The sequence below is a fragment of the Podarcis liolepis genome (assembly GCF_965112155.1).
Source record: "Podarcis liolepis genome assembly, chromosome: 13".
Taxonomy (NCBI): domain Eukaryota; kingdom Metazoa; phylum Chordata; class Lepidosauria; order Squamata; family Lacertidae; genus Podarcis; species Podarcis liolepis.
Window position 1 is genome coordinate 48,220,924 of NC_139573.1, and position 20,509 is coordinate 48,241,432.

The following is a 20,509-nucleotide window of genomic DNA, read 5'->3' on the forward strand; positions in this document are numbered from 1 at the left end:
AAATTATACTATTGTAAAATACCCTATCTTCTACTTCTAACCCTACAGCCTATATATACTTCCAAAGCTATTCTAAGGTTTAAATATTAACATATTTTTTTCAAATATTCCTTATGCCCTTCCTCATTTGCAAGCCATTTCACACACTACAGATGATGAGCTATGTTTTCTGAGCCGTGGGTTATTAGCAGATCGTTATGTTGTTGTTTTTCTAATTATTGCTGGTTTTTAAAACCAAAACCACCATCTTGGCTTCATTGCAGAGAAAATAAATGCAGCAATACGTCAGAGGAGATCTGTAGTTTAATGCCGGGGAGGGGAAGGCGGTAATTTTTGGCATGAGAATTAGGGTGTTGCCCGAGTATCCTTCGTATCATCTGTGAAGTATTTTGGAGAGTACAGAAACGTACTGAGCTGGGACACTGCCCTGACCACAGCAAGCATCCAGCTCTGGGCCTCGAATGCCCCATAATAGACTCACACCCATCCCAGGATCAAGAACCGGCAACCACACATGCTGAGAAAATAAAATCAAGGGATTTTAAAGTTACCGGAATATTCAGAGATGGTGGAGCTGACAGCAAATATATGAGATCAATGAGACGGAAATGTTGCTGGAGATTATTTTTGGACTATTTAAGAAAAATATATATAGTCAAATGAAAATGCAAGCAGGATTTGAATTATAGGCAAGGGGAGGAGAATAAATAATTAATAGTAATATAAGATATATTAGAAAATGAATGGTAGTTATGGCAGTAAAGAAAGGATTACAACAGGAACATCGCGGCCGTAAGAATGGGAAGTCAAAATGCAATAAATTACAGTGGTACCTCGGGTTAAGTACTTAATTCGTTCCGGAGATCCATTCTTAACCTGAAACTGTTCTTAACCTGAAGCACCACTTTAGCTAATGGGGCCTCCTGCTGCTGCTGCCGCGCCGCCGGAGCACGATTTCTGTTCTCATCCTGAAGCAAAGTTCTTAACCTGAAGCAATATTTCTGGGTTAGCGGAGTGTGTAAACTGAAGCGTATGTAACCTGAAGCGTATGTAACCCGAGGTACCACTGTATATTGAAGGTGAATTGAACAATTTTAAATTTTGTGGGGGGAAACTAATACAAAATTATTAGAAATTATTAGAAAAAAATAAAATAAAATAATGGGAGTATTTTATTGCGGCGATAGGATTTTGATCATATCCACGTTCAGACATTTGAGAAAATAGAATGAATATTTGATCTGGGCCAGCTGGAAAGACTCTGCAAATTCATTATTATGATTGTAACTATTTACTACTGCTGCTGCTGCTATTACTACTTTCCTGTGGCATGTGGCTGGCGTCACTCGGGGCCAAACCAGATGTTACTTTAATGACACGATTGCCCATTTAAAATCCGGGGTCACTGGGACTGCAATACATGGCGTGGAGAGGTTTAACTCTTCCCTCTCCGGCCACAATCCCAACAACATACCTTCAAGCAGCAATTATCACTAGGGGGGAAAGCTCCCAGGTCTCCACCGCCACCGCCCCCCCATATCATTGCCATACAGGGGATGATTTTATATATTGATATTAAATGTATTTCTATGCCATGCCATAACCAAAGCTCTGGGCAGCATACATGAAAATGCTTAATATACAGATAAATGCAGTTGATAGTTGATGAAGATGATGAAGGTGATGGTTAGTTGATGTCTCTGGGTGGGACAAGCTAAGACCTATCCATGAAGGAGGACTTTATATTCGTCTCTTTTCCTGTTGTTTTTTAGATTCATTTCTTACTCTACTGTAATGCATTATGAAAAGTCTTAATAAAATCTTAAAAGAAAGATTAAATACAGTGCAAACTGCTATAACAACTATACAAAACTATTACAGATCCGAGCGCTTGTTCTTTTTTCGCCCCGGTTCTTTCCCTGAAAAAAACAAAAAACCCCGCTCTTTACTGCTGAATTGGAACAAACACCAATCCATGGAAAACTCGAAGTGCCATTTGCTCTGATTCAATGGTAAAGATCCGAGTTTTCCGGGGGAAAGAGGTGGGGCTCTCAGAACACAGACCAGGAAAACACATACCTGTTTCTAGAAAGCATGGGGCAAAAAATGAGTGAGGATAAGCCCTTAAGGGAGCTTTCAAACTGTTGCAATTTTCAGACGGGATTCAATCCTATACCAGCAAATTCTGGTTAAATAATTAAAGCTGCTTCAGAGCTCTTGAGCAACAAGCCCACTTCCTCAAAGGCTAGCATTTTTATTTATTTTTTGCAACAAGGAAAGTGAAGGGGAAACACAATGGGAAGTAGGAGATAACACTGGTTTTAGATTATACTATGCAAAATATGGTCAGAAGCTCAACATCAAAAAAACGAAAATCATGTCCACTGGTCCCATCACCTCCTGGCAAACAGAAGGGGAAGAAATGGAGGCAGTGAGAGATTTTACTTTCTTGGGCTCCATGATCACTGCAGATGGTGACAGCAGCCACAAAATTAAAAGACGCCTGCTTCTTGGGAGAAAAGCAATGACAAACCTAGACAGCATCTTAAAAAGCAGAGACATCACCTTGCCGACAAAGGTCCGTATAGTAAAAGCTATGGTTTTCCCAGTAGTGATGTATGGAAGTGAGAGCTGGACCATAAAGAAGGCTGATCGCCGAAGAATGGATGCTTTTGAATTATGGTGCTGGAGGAGACTCTTGAGAGTCCCATGGACTGCAAGAAGATCAAACCTATCCATTCTGAAGGAAATCAGCCCTGATTGCTCACTGGAAGGACAGATCCTGAAGCAGAGACTCCAATACTTTGGCCACCTCATGAGAAGAGAGACACCCTGGAAAAGACCCTGATGTTGGGAAAGATGGAGGGCACAAGGAGAAGGGGACGACAGAGGGCTAGATGGTTGGACAGTGTTCTCGAAGCTACCAGCATGAGTTTGACCAAATTGTGGGAGGCAGTGGAAGACTGGAGTGCCTGGCGTGCTCTGGTCCAGGGGGTCACAAAGAGTCGGACACGACTAAACAACAAATGCTGGTTGGTTCTTATGGCTGTACATGGTTTTATGGCAATTTTTGTAACCGATGAGCATTTTATCTTTATGGAACCAGCTTTGTGAGGACAGTTGTTCTGCGGGTGGGGGGGGCAGGGGAAAGCCCTCCTAATTACTATTAATAAAATAATACTCAGCCTGTCTGGCTTTTCCTGGCTGGATGTGAAATGGAGAAAGAGAAAGGTGGGAGGGGGAACGATGCCGACAGTGCAGACTGCACCATGGGAGGGCTGTCAATGAGGAAGACTGGAGGGTGGGGGCACAGAAATCAAGATGTGAAGGATTTCTGACGGGGCAGGTGGCATTTGAGTTTAGGAAGCAAGAAAGTACAGGGCAGTTCAGGACATTAACAAAACACACTCTCTAGGGATTAAGGCTGCAATCCTAACTCTCCTTACCCAAGGGCAAGCCCCACTAAATTCAATAGGGCTTCCTTTTGAGTAGACCTAGTTAGCATTCTGCTGGAAGTCTCACTGGACTGATTTCTAAGTAAAGACACTTTCAGATCACACTGGGAGGCTTCACGTCAATAATGTGACCTGACTTTTGCCTTTTTTGTGAGGACAGGCGATGCAAGACTGGAATGGGGGAGATAGCACTAAATCGCGAATTATGCAGGGCCACTGTTATAATTCCATCCCAGTTGACTGTGAAAGAGGAATGTATTGGGAGCACTAAAGAGTCCTAGTGTGGCCTGGAAGCAAATTGGAGAATCTGGACAATGCTACTGCCATCCTGTTGCATTTCAGTGTTTCCTGTGTTCCCCATGGCCTTTTTTTGAAACTTGATATGCGGCAGGTTTTCCCCAGCTGAAATACAATTATAGCATGTCTGGTGTATATAGTTGAAGCTTTTCTAGGCTACTGTCCTTCTAATTAAAAGCTTCCTTCTTGTTGCTTCTTCCATTTGGTGTTCAATGGAGTATGGCAGTAGTAATGAATTTCCCCTTAGTCCTCCCTATGGGCGATAGGAACTGACTAATTAGGACATAATTCATCAGCAATGATGCACGACACAGAAAGAAAGCAAAAGGGCAGAACCTGTGAGATGGAAGCTACTAATTAATATTGATGGGGACCTTTAAGTAATACTTACTTCTGGATAAACTTCCTAAACTTAGCTTTGACGACAACACTGTTGAACAACTAAGTGCTATATAAAGTGCTATGTGAAATCACCATTTTAATTCCACTTCCAGCTAATTGTGGGAAGGGAAAGCCTCAGCAGTGCTAAAGGGCTCTAAGCAAACTTAGATCAAAGAGTGCTGGGACATGCCTAGCTAGTCACACTACTGACAACATGCCATTTTTCTCATGATTGTGTTACTACAACTGGGCCACACAGCTAGGAAAAAGCGGCAAGATTGCTAGGGCAGCAGGTGTCGCTTTAGCTGGGCTTGAACTTCAGGCACCACACATTTTAAACATTGGGTTAAAACATGGGTAGGAAAACTAAGGAGAGGGGGCCAGATCCATCCCAATCACCTTATAAATCTGACCCATGGACTGTTCGGGAATCAGAATATTTTTACATGAGTAGAATGTGTGCTTTTATTTAAAATGCATCTCTGGGTTATTTGTGGGGCATAGGAATTCGTTCCCCCCCCCCAAAAAAAAATATAGTCCGGCCCCCCACAAGGTCTGAGGGACAGTGGACCGGCCCCCCTGCTGAAAAGGTTTGCTGACCCCTGGGTTAAAAGGTAGCTTGAAAATACAGACCTCTCTCACACCTAAAATTGTCCCTGTAACCCAACGCCACTTGGCCGAGTCCATTTCCTTCTGCGGTTTTGATGGCATACTTTGTTCCTTCAAACTTCCTGATTTGAAACTTGCACAAAGAACCTCCCTCCACTTTCCGGGATTATCTGACGCCCTGAAGGAAGCTGACTTAGCGGCTAGCTGGAGAGAATTTTATCCTGGGAGGTGAAACAAGAGCCCGTATTAAAAGGCCCATCCGGAACAGAGGTTTAAAAAGCAACAGCACAGAGCCTAATCCTGCCAGTCTTGAGGCGTCCAAAATTGCAGAGTATATTGTACACAAATATATACATGGCAGAAGGAAGTTAAAGCAACAGTCCTCCTAAGAATGCCTGAGAAGGAACGCCCAGCTAGTGAAATCCACGAGATTTATTTCCAAGTAAGTGTGCTTAAGACTGGAGTAGCGCACTTGATGAAAACAGATCTCTTACAGCTCTATCTTTCATCGCTCCATTTCCCATTACTGCCCAGCAAATATCAGCGCAACAATGACCACACCTCAACTCTTCATCTGGAAGAATCATGCAAAATATTACAAACTTTCTGGAACTTTCTGGTGATTTGTAGACGGGCGCATTTGATTTTGGAGTAGAAATACATGTCCACCCACCCACCCCATTTCATACACTTTGTTGTGATTGCAGTCAGTTTACACAACCGCTAGTGAAATGCTTGCCATTTTGATGGGTGTGTTATGGAGGGATGTGCGGATGCCTGATTATCGTCTTCCAAAGCTCCTCTACTCCAAACTTAAAAATGGTAAGCATATAGAATGTTGAGGTTTTGAGAAAGAAAGGGTTACAGTGACATAAGATTAGACTGAAGGAAAGATTAAGAGGACAGAGGTTTGACAGAAATATTTAGAAGTTGCTAAAAAAAATTTGGACATCGGGATGCAGAAAGGGGAGGTATGGGGGAGTCTGAGAAACAAGGTTTACGAAAAAAAGCCTATGAAACTATACGTGTTTGTATGTCTTTTTATATGTTTGTATTGTTTTAAAAATTTTGTAAAACCAATAAAAAATTTTATTAAAAAAAAATGGTAAGCATAATGCTGGTGACCAACAAAAGAGGTTCAAAGACTCTCTCAAGGCAAATCTTAAAAAAAACAAATGTAGTATAAACACTGACACCTGGGAAACACTGGACAGCGAGCGCTCCAGTTGGAGAACAGCCTTTACCAAAGGTGTCATGGGCTTTGAAGATGCTTGAACCCAGGACGAAAGGGAGAAACGTGCTAAGAGGAAGGCACGCTTGGCAAACCCTCACCATGATCAACTCCCGCCCAGAAACCTATGCCCCCACTGTGGAAGGAGGTGTGGATCCAGAATTGGCCTCCACAGTCACTTACGGACTCGTTGTTAAAACCGTGTTTTTGGAAGGCAATCTTACTTGGCTACGAGTGATCGCCAAAGAAGAAGACCTGTCGGTTGTGATCATCCTTCTAGGGCAGGGGGGGGGGCTGCATCCCCTGGTGGTGAACCCTCTGGGAACCACGTGGCCATGGTCTATGGTGGGTGGGGCCGAAACCAAAGTGTGGGGGGGGTCATCCCCTCTCTCTCTCTCTCTCTCTCTCTCTCTCTCTCTCTCTCTCTGGTAATATATATGTGTGACTTTAGTAATGACTTTAATTTCACTGGAAATACAACAAATCTCACAATTGTGAGGAAAACAATGGCCAGATATAATGATGATGATGATAATAATAATAATAATAATTTATTACCCACCCCCATCTGGCTGACCTTCCCCATTCCCCACTCTGGGCGGCTTCCAACAAGAGATTAAAAATACATTAAAACATCAGTTACAGATAGGTAGCCGTGTTGGTCTGTCATAGTCAAAATAAAAAAATTCCTTCCAGTAGCACCTTAAAGACCAACTAAGTTAGTTCTTGGTATGAGCTTTCGTGTGCATGCACACTTCTTCAGATAGGTATCTGAAGATTGATATCTGAAGAAGTGTGCATGCACACGAAAGCTCATACCAAGAACTAACTTAGTTGGTCTTTAAGGTGCTACTGGAAGGAATTTTTTTATTAAAACATCAGTCATTAAAAACTTCCCTAAACAGGGCTGCCTTCAGATGTCTTCTAAACGTCATTTATCTGACATCTGATGGGAGGGCATTCCACAGGGCGGGTGCCACTACCAAGAAGGCCCTCTGCCTGGTTCCCTGTAACTTTGCTTCTTGCAGTGAGGGAACTGCCAAAAGGCCTTTGGAGCTGGACCTCAGTGTCCAGGCTGAGTGATGGGGGTGGAGACGCTCCTTCAGGTATACAGGTATAGATGACCTAAGACAGGCTTCCTCAACCTCAGCCGTCCAGATGTTTTGAGACTACAATTCCCAGCATCCCTGACCACTGGTCCAGCTAGGTAGGGATCATGGGAGTTGTAGGCCAAAAACATCTGGGGGACCGAGGTTGAGGAAGCCTGACCTAAGATACTGCTTATGTGGAGGGCGAGAGCTGGGGTGAAGTGGTGGAGAAGTCAGCAAAGTCTGGACATACAGTGGTACCTCAGGTTACAGACGCTTCAGGTTACAAACGCTTCAGGTTACAGACTCCGCTAACCCAGAAATAGTACCTTGGGTTAAGAACTTTGCTTCAGGATGAGAACAGAAATCATGCTCCGGCGGCGCGGCAGCAGTGGGAGGCCCCATTAGCTAAAGTGGTGCTTCAGGTTAAGAACAGTTTCAGGTTAAGAATGGACCTCCGGAACAAATTAAGTACTTAACCTGAGGTACCACTGTACTGGCAGAGCTAATCTGCCATGCTCGCCAGTGTGCCTGCACCGCACTGACCATCCCGCTGCCGCCCACTCCCAGCTCTGGGTAAGCAGCAATGACCCCACCGCCAGGAAGCCAGCACTGCAGTCGCACCCCGTGGGGCAGGCCACGTCTAGACCCATTCACAGGGGTGGCCCATCCTGTTTCGCTGCCTGAGCCACAACGGAAAGGCGCTGCCGCCACTCCATCAAAGCCTTGTTTACCGGGGTTATGTAGATACCGAGATATTGCGACAGTTACGCAAGATCAGGCCCCAAGCTGCTGCAGCTGCCGCCAGATGACCCCTCCCCCCCCCCGTGGTGGCCAGGGTGGGACACTCCATCCGACTCCACCACCCGAGGCAGCTACTTCACTCCGCCTAATGGGCAGGCCGGCCCTATGTACTGGCTCAATCTGCTGCCCTTGTGCTGGTGCACAACTTCAAGGCCGCCGATCTCTCTCTTTTATCCGAAATCCAGGCTTGGGCCAAACAGCCCTTGAAACAGAGCACACCTTCTAAAAGAGAAATTCTCCTCTGGAATTCAGGACAGCTGGCCTTCCTACCAGGAACTAAAAAGCGTAAAAGGAGAGCTAAAATATATATATGCCGCGGCTCGTACTGCATCAGACCACTCATCCCATCTCGCTCATTCCTGCCGCCTCCAACTCCTCTGCCATTTTTAAATTTTATGTCCCCCATTTTTAATGCCGCTCTGCCATCTGCTGTTTTAGATTTTGTTGCTGTCAGTTTTGTCCTGTGCGTTTTATTGCTTTTGTTGCATTGTTAATTGGATTTGTACTTTCCTTGTAAACACACTCTGGGGAAGAGGCTTTGAGTGGCAGGGTCTGAGCTACTGCGCAATAAATAAGCTAACTCTTACGTCTTTTCAAATTTGTGAACGGCCAAGATTGAAGCAAGGGGTGTTCTTCACGCAGGCAGGTCATCCCTCTCAACGCTTTGCCATTTCTGAATCAACGGTCAGGGAAACAAACGGAGCATTACTAGAAATAGGGATGGGCGACTCTGTCAATTTTGGGTCTTCTCAGCTTCTCATTTCCTCCCCAGTTCTCCACATTTCCACATCAGCTTGCAATTTTTTAAAAAGTCCTCGTGGAAATTCTCACCAGCACTTTAGTGAGAATTTCTCCTAAAATGCACAATATTTTTTGCATTTAATTTTGTGTAAAACCTACATTTTTGCAAAGCAGTTCTGTCTAATATAATGCATTTTTGCATACTAAAAGTTTTTTATGGGCACTTTAATAAATGCATCTTTGTATGCGTTACTTGGCTGGAGAACAACAAAATTTGAATAAATGCTGATTTCAAAAGCTGGCTGTGCTTCTCTCAATATTTATTTCATTCATTTAAAAAAAACTGTATATTTGTCATTTTTTAAAAAACAAACAAACCCAAAAACCTTGTGAATTCACGGCATCTAAAAATATTAAAATGTTTAAGAAGTATACAAAAGATATATAAAAACAACAATCAAAATGAAACAGGATTCGACATACTGTACTGGCAGTTCCCCCAACCCCCCCAAAAAAACTAAGTACATCTTCAGAAAACATGGAATTCATCAATATAAGGTGCAGAAATGGCCACAGACTGCTTTTTAAAGACATTAACTGTACATTATGTCACCGACATGATTAAAAATCATGTCACTGTTTTTATTTTATTTTAATAATGTTAGGTAAGGGAGGGAAATTGTTATGTGGGGAGGTCAGGGGAAGGCCTAAGCCTCCCTGTGGTATTGCCTCACTGTGTGCTCCGTTAGTAGTAAGAAAAAGCTCTCATGGGCACTGATTGGAGACTTTTTGCTGGGACTTCCCCCCTAATGCTACTACTGAAGGGACAGGATACCCAAATCCTGTCTGTGAAATCACGCCAGGCCTCAAAACTGTCCAGAATTCCTTTTGTCTTCTAAAAATCCAAAACAGCTTTTCTCTGCTCTCCTCTGCTCTATTCACAAGATGCTGTGGCAAAAGGCAAAATGTTACTTTTAAAGGCTAATGAATAGACTCTGTCATTGCCAAGATTACTCAGGCCTGAGAAACGAATCTTATCTCATTCAGTTGCAACACCTTTGGACATGTTGAACCGTTCTCATTCCCCTTTCCCGGGAAGGGTGCCAAGAGTCCACAATACAGTGGTGCCTCGCAAGACGAAAAGAATCCGTTCTGTGATTCTCTTCGTCTAGCGGTTTTTTCGTCTTGCGAAGCAAGCCCATTGACGGATTAGCGGATTAGCGCTATTAGCGGCTTTTAGCGGTTTATCGGCTTATCGGATCAGCTGATAAGCGGCTTAGTGGCTTAGAAAAAGGGAGGGAAGGGGGGAAAACCCGCAGGAACTCGCAAGACATTTTCGTCTTGCAAAGCAAGCCCATAGGAGATTCGTTTTGCGAAGCACCTCCAAAACGGAAAACTCTTTCTTCTAGCGAGTTTTCCATCTTGCGAGGCATTCGTCTTGCGGGGCACCACTGTAGTCCCAAGACAGCTTTCTGTACATGCTCAGGAACCTCAACATGGGGCAGGACTCCTGAGGGAGGAGAAAGGGGGAGGGAACTAGAAAGGGGTATATATGTTTGTGCACATCACTGTGAACTCGTGCATGCTTTTTGTGACTTATCACACTTGCTCCTTCTACCAGTTCATGGATGGTAGAAATAAAAGCCTTTTAACAGGGAGAAATGTAAAGTATTGCACTTGGGCAAAAAAAATGAGAGGCACAAATACAAGATGGGGGACACCTGGCTTGAGAGCAGTACATGTGAAAAGGATCTAGGAGTCTTGGTTGACCACAAACTTGACATGAGCCAACAGTGTGACGCGGCAGCTAAAAAGCCAATGCAATTCTGGGCTGCATCAATAGGAGTATAGCATCTAGATCAAGGGAAGTAATAGTGCCACTGTATTCTGCTCTGGTCAGACCACACCTGGAGTACTGTGTCCAGTTCTGGGCACCACAATTCAAGAAGGACACTGACAAACTGGAACGTGTCCAGAGGAGGGCAACCAAAATGGTCAAAGGCCTGGAAACGATGCCTTATGAGGAACGGCTAAGGGAGCTGGGCATGTTTAGCCTGGAGAAGAGGAGGTTAAGGGGTGATATGATAGCCATGTTCAAATATATAAAAGGATGTCACATAGAGGAGGGAGAAAGGTTGTTTTCTGCTGCTCCAGAGAAGCGGACACGGAGCAATGGATCCAAACTACAAGAAAGAAGATTCCACCTAAACATTAGGAAGAACTTCCTGACAGTAAGAGCTGTTCGATAGTGGAATTTGCTGCCAAGGAGTGTGGTGGAGTCTCCTACTTTGGAGGTCTTTAAGCAGAGGCTTGACAACCATATGTCAGGAGTGCTCTGATGGTGTTTCCTGCTTGGCAGGGGGTTGGACTCGATGGCCCTTGTGGTCTCTTCCAACTCTATGATTCTATGATTCTATGATTCTATGATTCTCCGAACTATTCCTTGAGTGTCTGTTGACTCCCACTTCCCTTTCCCAGGCGCAATATTTTTCCCACCCGAGGGCAAAGCCTCATAAGACTACATTACTACTACTACTACTACTACTACTACTAATAATAATAATAATAATAATTTGTTATTTATACCCCACCCATCTGGCTGGGTTTCCGCAGCCACTCTTGGTGGCTTCCAACTGAATATTAAAATACAATACAGCATCAGACATTAAAAGCTTCCCTAAACAGGGCCGCCTTCAGTTGTCTTTTAAAAGTAAAATAGTTGTTTATTTCCTTGACATCTGCTGGGAGGGCGTTCCTGTTGGGATTCATTCTGCAAAGAAACAGTAAAGATGTTTGTACCTTTAAGAACTGTTTCTGTGAGCTTTGGGCAGATTGGGTACAGCTGGTCATGACTATGAAAGGAGGGAAAGTTGCAGTTTGAACTTTGCCTGCAGGGGAAAACACCCACAAGCTTTGTTGTTTGTTGTTTTGTAATAAAACCTTTATTTGAATTGGTTTTACATTGGTCTCGTGGTGTCATAGTTTCTGTCATCTGCCACCAGAGGGGAAAAACCCCTCTAACGGTTCCACAGGGAGGGTGCCACTACCAAGAAGGCCCTCTGCCTGCTTCCCTGTCACCTCACTTCTCGCAGCGAAGGAACCTCCAGAAGGCCCTTGGCGCTGGACCTCAGTGTCTGGGCTGGATGATGGGGATGGAGACGCTCCTTCAGGTATACAGCTAAATGCTGCAAGGGTTCGCCCTGTTTTGCAGAGAAACATATCTTGCTAATGTTAGAAACATTGGACTCAATGGACCTTTGGCCTTATCCAAGTTCATTATCATGAAACTCCAGGACAATCTCCTCCCAAGAATGCCCACCCGGTAAAAAGCTGCCCCCGAAAGCAAACGAGACACAGTGATGGAGATGCAGAAATTAATCTGTGTTGTTCTCACATTTTTGCAAATAGAAGCCATGTGGGGGGCGGGGGGGGGGAGAGAGAGAGAGAGAAAGGGACCACAATGCATCATGTCAGCCTTGTACCCAGATAAGGTTTGTGTAGAACTGGGGCTTTAAATGTGGCTTGAAGGAGGAGAGGGGGAGAGGCGTCAATAATACTCCGGTAATAGACTTAGCCCGAGAGAGGTAACGTCAGTGCTTTTCTTTGAAAGCAGATATCTGCATCAGAGGGCACACAAGCCCTCTGAAAATCTTGTTTACCAATGCAATTTTGACAGTAGGAGGCTGCAGTACTAGACTTACCCTTCTGAACTCAGTGGGAATTACTTCTGAGTAGACATGGATAGGATTGCACCATTCATATATTACATGAATTCATATTGGACCCTTCCTTGTTTTCGAGATTGCGTGGTCAGTGGAAGCCTTCCCCGGCCCTCAATTATCTATTCCAAAATTAACTGGTGAATTAGGTGCCTTTCACACACAAAGATGGGTAAATCATTTCTTGCACCTGTAACATTGACTAAAATATTGTTCCCAGCCACCCCAATCTCCAGCCGGTGTAAGATTCAGGGGCTTCCAGGTGCTTACGCAATGTTCGATTTCCTCTGAATGAGGGACAGCATAGTAGACCTTGATGTCTTAGGATATGGGGTTTATTTACACATATCTACAACCTGAGCCTACGACAGAGGGGCTAACAGCATTTACACTCCAGAAGATCTTTGATTCTCCCACTGTCACTGCCTTGGATTCCAGCAGAAATCAAGCATGGCTCTCCCTCTCTGACTTTTCCCTTCAGCCTGTCTCTGGCCTAGCTCACACAAAACTCTAGTTATTTCCCGCTTGGATTACTGCAATGCGCACTACGTGGGGCTAACTTTGAAGGTGACCCGGAAACTACAACTAGTCCAGAATGTGGCAGCTAGACTGGTGACTGGGAGTGGCCGCCGAGACCACATAACACCGGTTCTGAAAGACCTACACTGGCTCCCAGTACATTTCCAAGCACAATTCAAAGTATTGGTGCTTACTTTTAAAGCCCAAAATGGCCTCGGCCCACTAGACCTGAAGGAGCGTCTCAACCCCCATCATTCTGAGGTCCAGCTGCAAGGGCCTTCTGGCAGTTCTCTCCCTGCGAGAAGTGAGGTTGCAGGGAACCAGACAGAGGGACTTGTCGGTAGTGGCGCCCGCCCTGTGGAACTCCCTCCCATCAGATTTCAAGGAAATAAACCACTACAATGATAACTTGGGTTACAGACGTTTCAGGATGCATGTTTTCGGGTTGCACACTGTGCCGAACCCGGAAGTACTGGAACGGGTTACTTCGGGGTTTTGGCACTCGCACATGCGCAGGAAACCAAATCACGACCCACATGTGCACAGACGCACCACTGCGGGTTGCGAACATGCCTCCCGAACGGATCACGTTCGCAACCCAAGGTTCCACTGTATCTGACTTTTAGAAGACATCTGAAGGCAGCCCTGTTTAAGAAAGTTTTTGATGTTTGATGTTTTATTGTATTTTTAATATTTTGTTGGAAGCTGCCCAGAGTGGCTGGGGAAACCCAACCAGATGGGCAGGATAAAAATTTCTAAAATAATAATAATAATAATAATAATAATAATAATAATAATAATAATAATAATAATTAGTTTCTAATTACCCACCAGGTGAGGAAGGGGCTCCACCCATTTGCCCTTGTGGCACAGAACCATTTCCTTATAATAAGGACCTATACTTGGGGGCCATGGCTAACTCAACAATGGGATCCTCTGTTAGATTGTAACACTTGCTGAATCCAGGAATTAGAATGGACTCAGGCATCATACAGCCTAACCTCCCACCACCACCACCAACCCCCCCCCCCACCTCACAACACTATACATTTCATTCGGAAAAAGGTTTCTCTTGCTTTCTGTCATGCAGTTGCGATAACTATAGGCCACAGAGCTGGTGAGGGGAGAAGTTCTGGACAGATTAATGGTGAAATTACTGTTGTCAAGGGCCCCACGTTATAGCCCGAAAACTGCAATACCTTCTGAACTGTAAAAGCAAGCTCTCTGGACATATGTATAAATTAAACTGGTTTAATGGTCATTAGCTGCCCTTTAGGAAGCCACAGGAACTCCACTGGAAATTGCTACACGAAAGCCACAGTTCTGTGAGAAGCCTAGAGATCTCTAGCAGATTCACTGCAATGGTCTCTGCATGCCTTGAAGTCTGTCCAGAAACGACAGCTAATAGAAAACACTGTCGCTAGAGTTCTGTAAACCAGTTAGAGGTCTTTTGTTCGAGGAAGTGGTATGTGCATTAATTAAAGAAATAGAGTCTTAGCGCAGGCAAACTCTGGCCTTCCAGATGTTGGGGACTACAACTCCCATCATCCCTAGCTAACAGGACCAGTGGTCAGGGATGATAGGAATTGTAGTCCCAAACATCTGGAGGGCCGGAGTTTGCCCGTGACTGGTCTTAGCAGATGCTCCCGTCAGAAGCGCCTCTCCCCATATTAGCCATCCTGGACTCTGACATCGACTGGGAAGAGTTGGCTTGCTGCAACATCACCAGCAAATATCACTTGTTGGGTTGGTGATACCAGATTCTGGGATTCACTCCCCCCACAGGTGTGGACAAGGGACACAGTTAGCGCTGTGGATTAAACCACAGAGCCTAGGACTTGCCGATCAGAAGGTTGGCGGTTCGAATCCCCGTGACGGGGTGGGCTCCCGTTGCTCAGTCCCTGCCCACCTAGCAGTTCGAAAGCACGTCAAAGTGCAAGTAGATAAATAGGTACCGCTCTGGCAGGAAGGTAAACGGCGTTTCCGTGCACTGCTCTGGTTCGCCAGAAGCGGCTTAGTCATGCTGGCCACATGACCCAGAAGCTGTCTGCGGACAAACGCCGGCTCCCTCGGCCTATAGAGCAAGATGAGTGCCGCAACTCCAGAGTCATCTGCGACTGGACCTAATGGTCAGGGGTCCCTTTACCTTTACAGGTGTGGACAGAAATGTTGGCCTTGCATCATCTAGTCAAAACCCACCTTTCTCCCAGGCTTTTGGAGGAATTGTTTCGTTTACTCTGGGGTTTTAGGCTATTATTCACGGTTGTCTTGCTAATTTTTTTATAAATTTGATGTTAACCACCTTCCATTTTCGCTCTACTGAATTGTTTCACTATATTGTCCTATTATTGTTTGAAACTGCTTTCAAACCTCTGATGAGGTTTTTAAGCAGAGGCTGGATGGTCATCTGTCATGGATTTATTTAGTGGAGATTCCTGCATCGTAGGGGGTTGGGCTAGATGACCCTCAGGGTCCCTTCAAACTCTTTGATTCTGCGAAAAAGCAGTTTATAAATTCTATAAATTAAATAATAACAGCAGCAGCAATAACAACAACAACAACAACAACAACATCCTTAGCACTTCATCACACTAAAGTTCCCATGGATCTTTGAAAAAAGCCATGCCAACTGAAGTGGCATACATATGCCCTTACATAAGCTCACACAGTGAATAGGCCCATATATTGTACCTCCAGCTGCTTTCGCTAAATATACATCATAAGGAGCAGCACATGATCTGACCTGTGGCTTGCTGGACTTAGAACCAATTTCCCGTGCCATTGCTCAGCCCTAAAATGTGCTAAGAAAAATACAAGTGCCTCTGACCATGCACAGAGTGCCCTTCCTACAGACAACCTCAATGAGCCTCTAGCGACCTGAGGTAAGAATGACAAGAAGGTGGAAAGATACGACTTCGGCCCTGGCACCCCTTATTTCCAAAAGTAAGGATTGCACCTGTTGTAGGAAACACATTGCACACACCTACAAGCTAACTTTCTTTTATTTTTGTGAGACTCGCAAATCTGAAAGGAAGCTCCCATGGGCCAACAACCACAGCCTTGTCCCCTGAAAGGCCCGAGTCGTCTCCAATGTATCTCTGCTGCAGCCACTTATCCCCAAACACAGAGAAATGATTCACCCAAGCAGGGGGAAATGAATGAAAAGGAGATGGCTCTAGATAACTGAAACAATTGCTGTAGTAACTGCTCTTTGTGACAATCCCTAAATAAAGGGTGGCATTAGCTATGTGCGGCCACCCTCTCCCTTGGACACTAGTGTGAATAATTTAAAAAACGCCCTTTTCATCACAAACTCAAGATCTGGCATTACAGGACCGTTCAAACGTGTTTTCTCCTTCCTTTCTCTCTACCTCCCCTGCACTGATCCCAACGGGAGACCTTGAATCAGTTTCTCAGCTTCAAATGCAGTGTCCTTGCTTGGTGCACCACTGAGTCTAAGCCCTTGGGCGACACATCGAAACCGTATCCCTCCTCCATCGATGAGCCAAAGGGGAGGGTTGGTGGCGGAAAATCGGCCCACCAATTCTACTTTAAGCTCTTCAGGCGTTTTGAGCAAACAGGCAAACAGCGAGACGTCAGGTGTGCCAAGCAATTCGGGAAATGTTGGTGCAAAAAGGCGAACGAACCGATATTCCTTCATGAGCCAGAAAACTCATTTCCGTCTTCCGAGAATGTATTATTTTCAAAAGAGGACTTTCACACTCCCATGAGCATGTGTAAAGTGAACGACACAGAGAAGAGTGCCTCTGAGCATAGGCAAAGCGCCTTTCCCTACCCATTCCTCAAGAAATGGCACATTATCAAGGATCGGGGCAGCAGGGGGGAGAGAGAGAGACTTCCAGGTCCAAACATGCGCAAGGCGACTGCTAAGAGCCCTGTGTGCGGCCTGGGTTTATATTTAGAGTGGTAGTTGAAGACGGCAAGAGCTGGGGGCATTTCTGGTGCGAAAGCCAAGATTCTAGTCATCCCCTGGAGCTGGGAGAAGATGGTGTCAGCCAGCCCATCTCGCCTTACAGCCCTGCCGCTCTCACAAGTCATTAGCAGCTTCTTCGCAGGCTGGTGCCGCTTAAATCTTGGCCGCACCATTCCTCCTGTCAGCTTTGGCCCCTGTGTACACCACCCACCCACCCACCCACAACTCCCCTCAGCAGTGTCTCCCACCCTGACCCACCCATGTTTTTTTACTTTCTAACATGGCTGAAGGAAGCTGGTGGTTATCTGGTTTTAAGGGGAAAGGGGGGAAAGGAAGCCACAGCCAAACGGTGTTTTAGCCAAAGGTGTCACAACAGCAGCAGCAGCAGCAACAGCGCATAACTCTCCATGGGTCAGTCAAAAAGCCAGGCAGGAATAATCAGCCACGCAAAAGAGAAGGTGGAGGTCAAGCCGCTTCTTGCGAGAAAGAGAAACGAGGCGCAAAAGCTCTGCCAGGCACCAGCGTTGGGGGTGGGTTTGGGGTTTCCGCCGCCTACTTACTGTTCAATGGAGTGAGCAATATCCCAAAGAAAAGGCCTTTTCCCCCCGCTCCCCTCAGACTTGCCCCGAGAGTGGGAGCTCTCGGGCCGAGCTGCTTGCCTGTTGGCAGAACAGCTGCTGTTCCCTTCAAATGGTCATGCTGAAACCTGAGGACCGGAGGGTTCTTCAGGTAGCATCGTCCTCTCTCGGCTTTGGCACTCGCCCTTCTGGGCAGCTGGTCAAGTATCAGATGGTTCCTGCAACCCTGCAGCTCCATCTCCTAGTGCTGGACGATGGTACAGCCACCCGGGGATTCGCACAAAGGGAACGCCGAGATTGCATTTTCCGCACTCGAGGAGCGGCAGACTTGACCCTTCCCCAGAATAATATGTACCCTGCAATTTAATAATAATAACAATTTATTATTTATACCCCGCCCATCTGGCTGAGTTTCCCCAGCCACTCTGGGCAGCTCCCAATCAAGTGTTAAAAACAGTACAGCGTTAAATATTAAAAACTTCCCTGAACAGGGCTGCCTTCAGATGTCTTTTAAAGATAGGATAGCTGCTTATTTCCTTCACATCTGAAGGGAGGGTGTTCCACAGGGCGGGCGCCACTACCGAGAAGGCCCTCTGCCTGGTTCCCTGTAACCTTACGTCTCGCAGTGAGGGAACTGCCAGAAGGCCCTTGGAGCTGGACCTCAGTGTCCGGGCTGAACGACGGGGGTGGAGACGCTCCTTCAGGTATACTGGACCGAGGCCGTTTCTCCCTCTCTCTCTCTTATCACATGTCAAGATTGTCTTATGGGCTCAGGGGCTACGCTATTCCCCAGAGGTGTGTCCATTCTGGTCTTCTGCAAGCAGCGTGAAGAGGGATTTCAACCATAGCTCCACGGGACATACAGTGGTGCCCCGCAAGACGAAATTAATTCGTTCCGCAATTTTTGCCGTCTAGCGAATTTTTCGTCTTGCGAAGCACGGTTTAAACGGTTTAACAAAGTCGCAAGACGTTTTCGTCTTGCGAAGCAAGCCCATAGGGGAATTCGTCTTGCGAGGCAAATCGCGAACAAAAAAACCTTTCGCTAGCGAGTTTTTTGTCTTGCGAGGCATTCGTCTTGAGGGGCACCACTGTACATATAATTTTACATCCCTCATAACAATTCCAGAAATCCCATCTCAGGCCCTCCAGTGTCCCTGGTTTCCAGGGACAGCCCCGGATTTACAGAAGCTGTCCCAGTTTTCAATAAATTTGATCCCGAAAGGTCCCACTTTTCCTTAAAGGTAAGGAAGCCGTGGTCGACTCTGGGGTTGTGTCACTCATCTCGCTTTATTGGCTGAGGGAGCCGGTGTACAGCTTCCGGGTCATGTGGCCAGCATGACTAAGCCGCTTCTGGCGAACCGAAGCAGCACACGGAAACGCCATTTACCTTCCCGCCAGAGCGGTACCTATTTATCTACTTCCACTGACGTGCTTTCAAACTGCTAGGTTGGCAGGAGCAGGGACCGAGCAACGGGAGCTCACCCCGTCGCAGGGATTCAAACCGCCGGCCTTCTGATCAGCAAGTCCTAGGCTCTGTGGTTTAACCCACAGCGCCACCCGCGATCCACTTTTCCTTAGGGCGTCCCTATTTTCATCGGAGAAATGTTGGAGGGTATGGATTTATGCAACCCCCTGAGCCAAGGAGATAAGTAACTATGCAACCTTTAGAATACATTTGAAGACAGCCCTGTATTGGGAAGTTTCTTAATCTGGAATGTTTTTTTATCCCACAAACCCCATCCCTGTGGGCAAGATTCTAATATATGTTCACTCAGAGGCTAAATAAATCCCATTGAGCAAAGCTCCCTTTTCCCCTGGCTATCGGCACTTTAATTGCTTATCTCCTTGTTCATGGCCTTCCTGAAGAGGCCTATTAATTAGTTTCCCATTTCCTGACAGTGGAATATTTAACAACTTGTTTCCTCTTTGAAGTCCTACCTAGCACTCATTAAATTGGATAGATAGAAAGATGGATGGTTGGGCCAGTAGCCAAGAAGGACAAGCACAAGCCACTGTCAAAAAAAAAGAAAAAAAAAAGGAAGGGGTGGGCAAGGAGAAAACAATTAAGTAAAGGGCCACCAGCTAGGAGAAGCATCAATAGATATTTGCCAGGTCACGCTGCTGCAAATGCAGATTTAACTAGCTCCCTCCTGCCATATTAACCCACAGGAAGGAAGGTCCTATCTACAGGAAGGAAGGTCCTATCTAGGCCCGAAATCTCCAGCTGAAAAACCTTGGGCAGATACACAGCATGCATTTGAAACAGGTATCTTCAATATTTTCAGATCCAGGAACCCCCTTTCTTAAACATTTTCTATATACCTGCATGCTGGTACTGCTCCGGTCGCGACCCACCCTGGACCAGGCCGCGATCCAATAGTGGCTGCATCTGATGCACATTTAAAGAGCATGCCGCACCCCCCCAAGAATCCTGGGAACTGTAGTTCCCTCACACAGAACTACAATCCCCAGCATCCTTAGCAAACTACAGCTCCCAGGATTTTTCTTGGGGTGGGGGTGGGATGGCAGAGGGGGCGGTCATGTGCTTTAAGTGTGAGCTGGTCGAGCTTTAAATATACGGCCCGTTTTATTTATTGTAATCTTTGTGTTTCACGTGACTGTTCAAACTGCTTCCTTGTCTTGGAGCTGTTTGTCCAACTAGTCTGTCCGATTTCACGTTTGTCTGATTTCATGTGTGTCCCCCCCCCCAGGCCAGTACCCACAAACAGTGAGGAAAGGGGCTAGCTTTATGATGCAGCCTGAAATAAAAAAATTCAGGTCATATATGTGTGTGTGTGTGTGTGTGTGTGTGTGAAGACAGGAGTGCCTGGCGTGCTCTGGTCCATGGGGTCACGAAGAGTCGGACACGACTAAATGACTAAACAACAACAAACAACACACACACACACACACACACACACACACATTTTTCATAACTGCATATATAAGCCACATGTCCGAAACCCCACAGAAAAAGTCCTGAAACCATTTTGTTCCCTCCCAAATTGACCTCAAATATTTCTCTGCAAGGTCAAAGGCAAATGGAAAAGCCTCCCCATTGTCTTTTTGTTCACAAATCCTCTCTTAAGGGTATGTCTGTGTATGAATAGGGTGAGCCTGTGACCTGGCTCAGGAACTAAGTATTTATCGTTA

At 45.8% G+C, this 20,509-nt stretch overlaps 1 protein-coding gene across 5 annotated transcripts in view; it reads right to left on the minus strand.

Moving 5' to 3' along the window:
- SCN4A (sodium voltage-gated channel alpha subunit 4) overlaps window positions 1-20,509 on the minus strand; it is a 107,271-nt gene that overhangs the window by 85,100 nt on the left and 1,662 nt on the right. The window contains exons 1-2 of one of the 5 annotated variants that reach the window (XM_083470420.1): window positions 17,339-17,504; window positions 8,453-8,538 (exon numbers count right to left, since the gene is read on the minus strand). The exons of 1 other annotated variant lie outside the window; for it this stretch is intronic. The gene's annotated coding sequence lies outside the window, so the exon portion shown is untranslated. Of the gene's footprint in view, window positions 1-8,452; window positions 8,539-17,338; window positions 17,506-19,678; window positions 19,767-20,509 lie in introns of those variants that run through there. 3 more of the 5 variants (XM_083470422.1, XM_083470423.1, XM_083470419.1) reach the window with 3 other exon arrangements.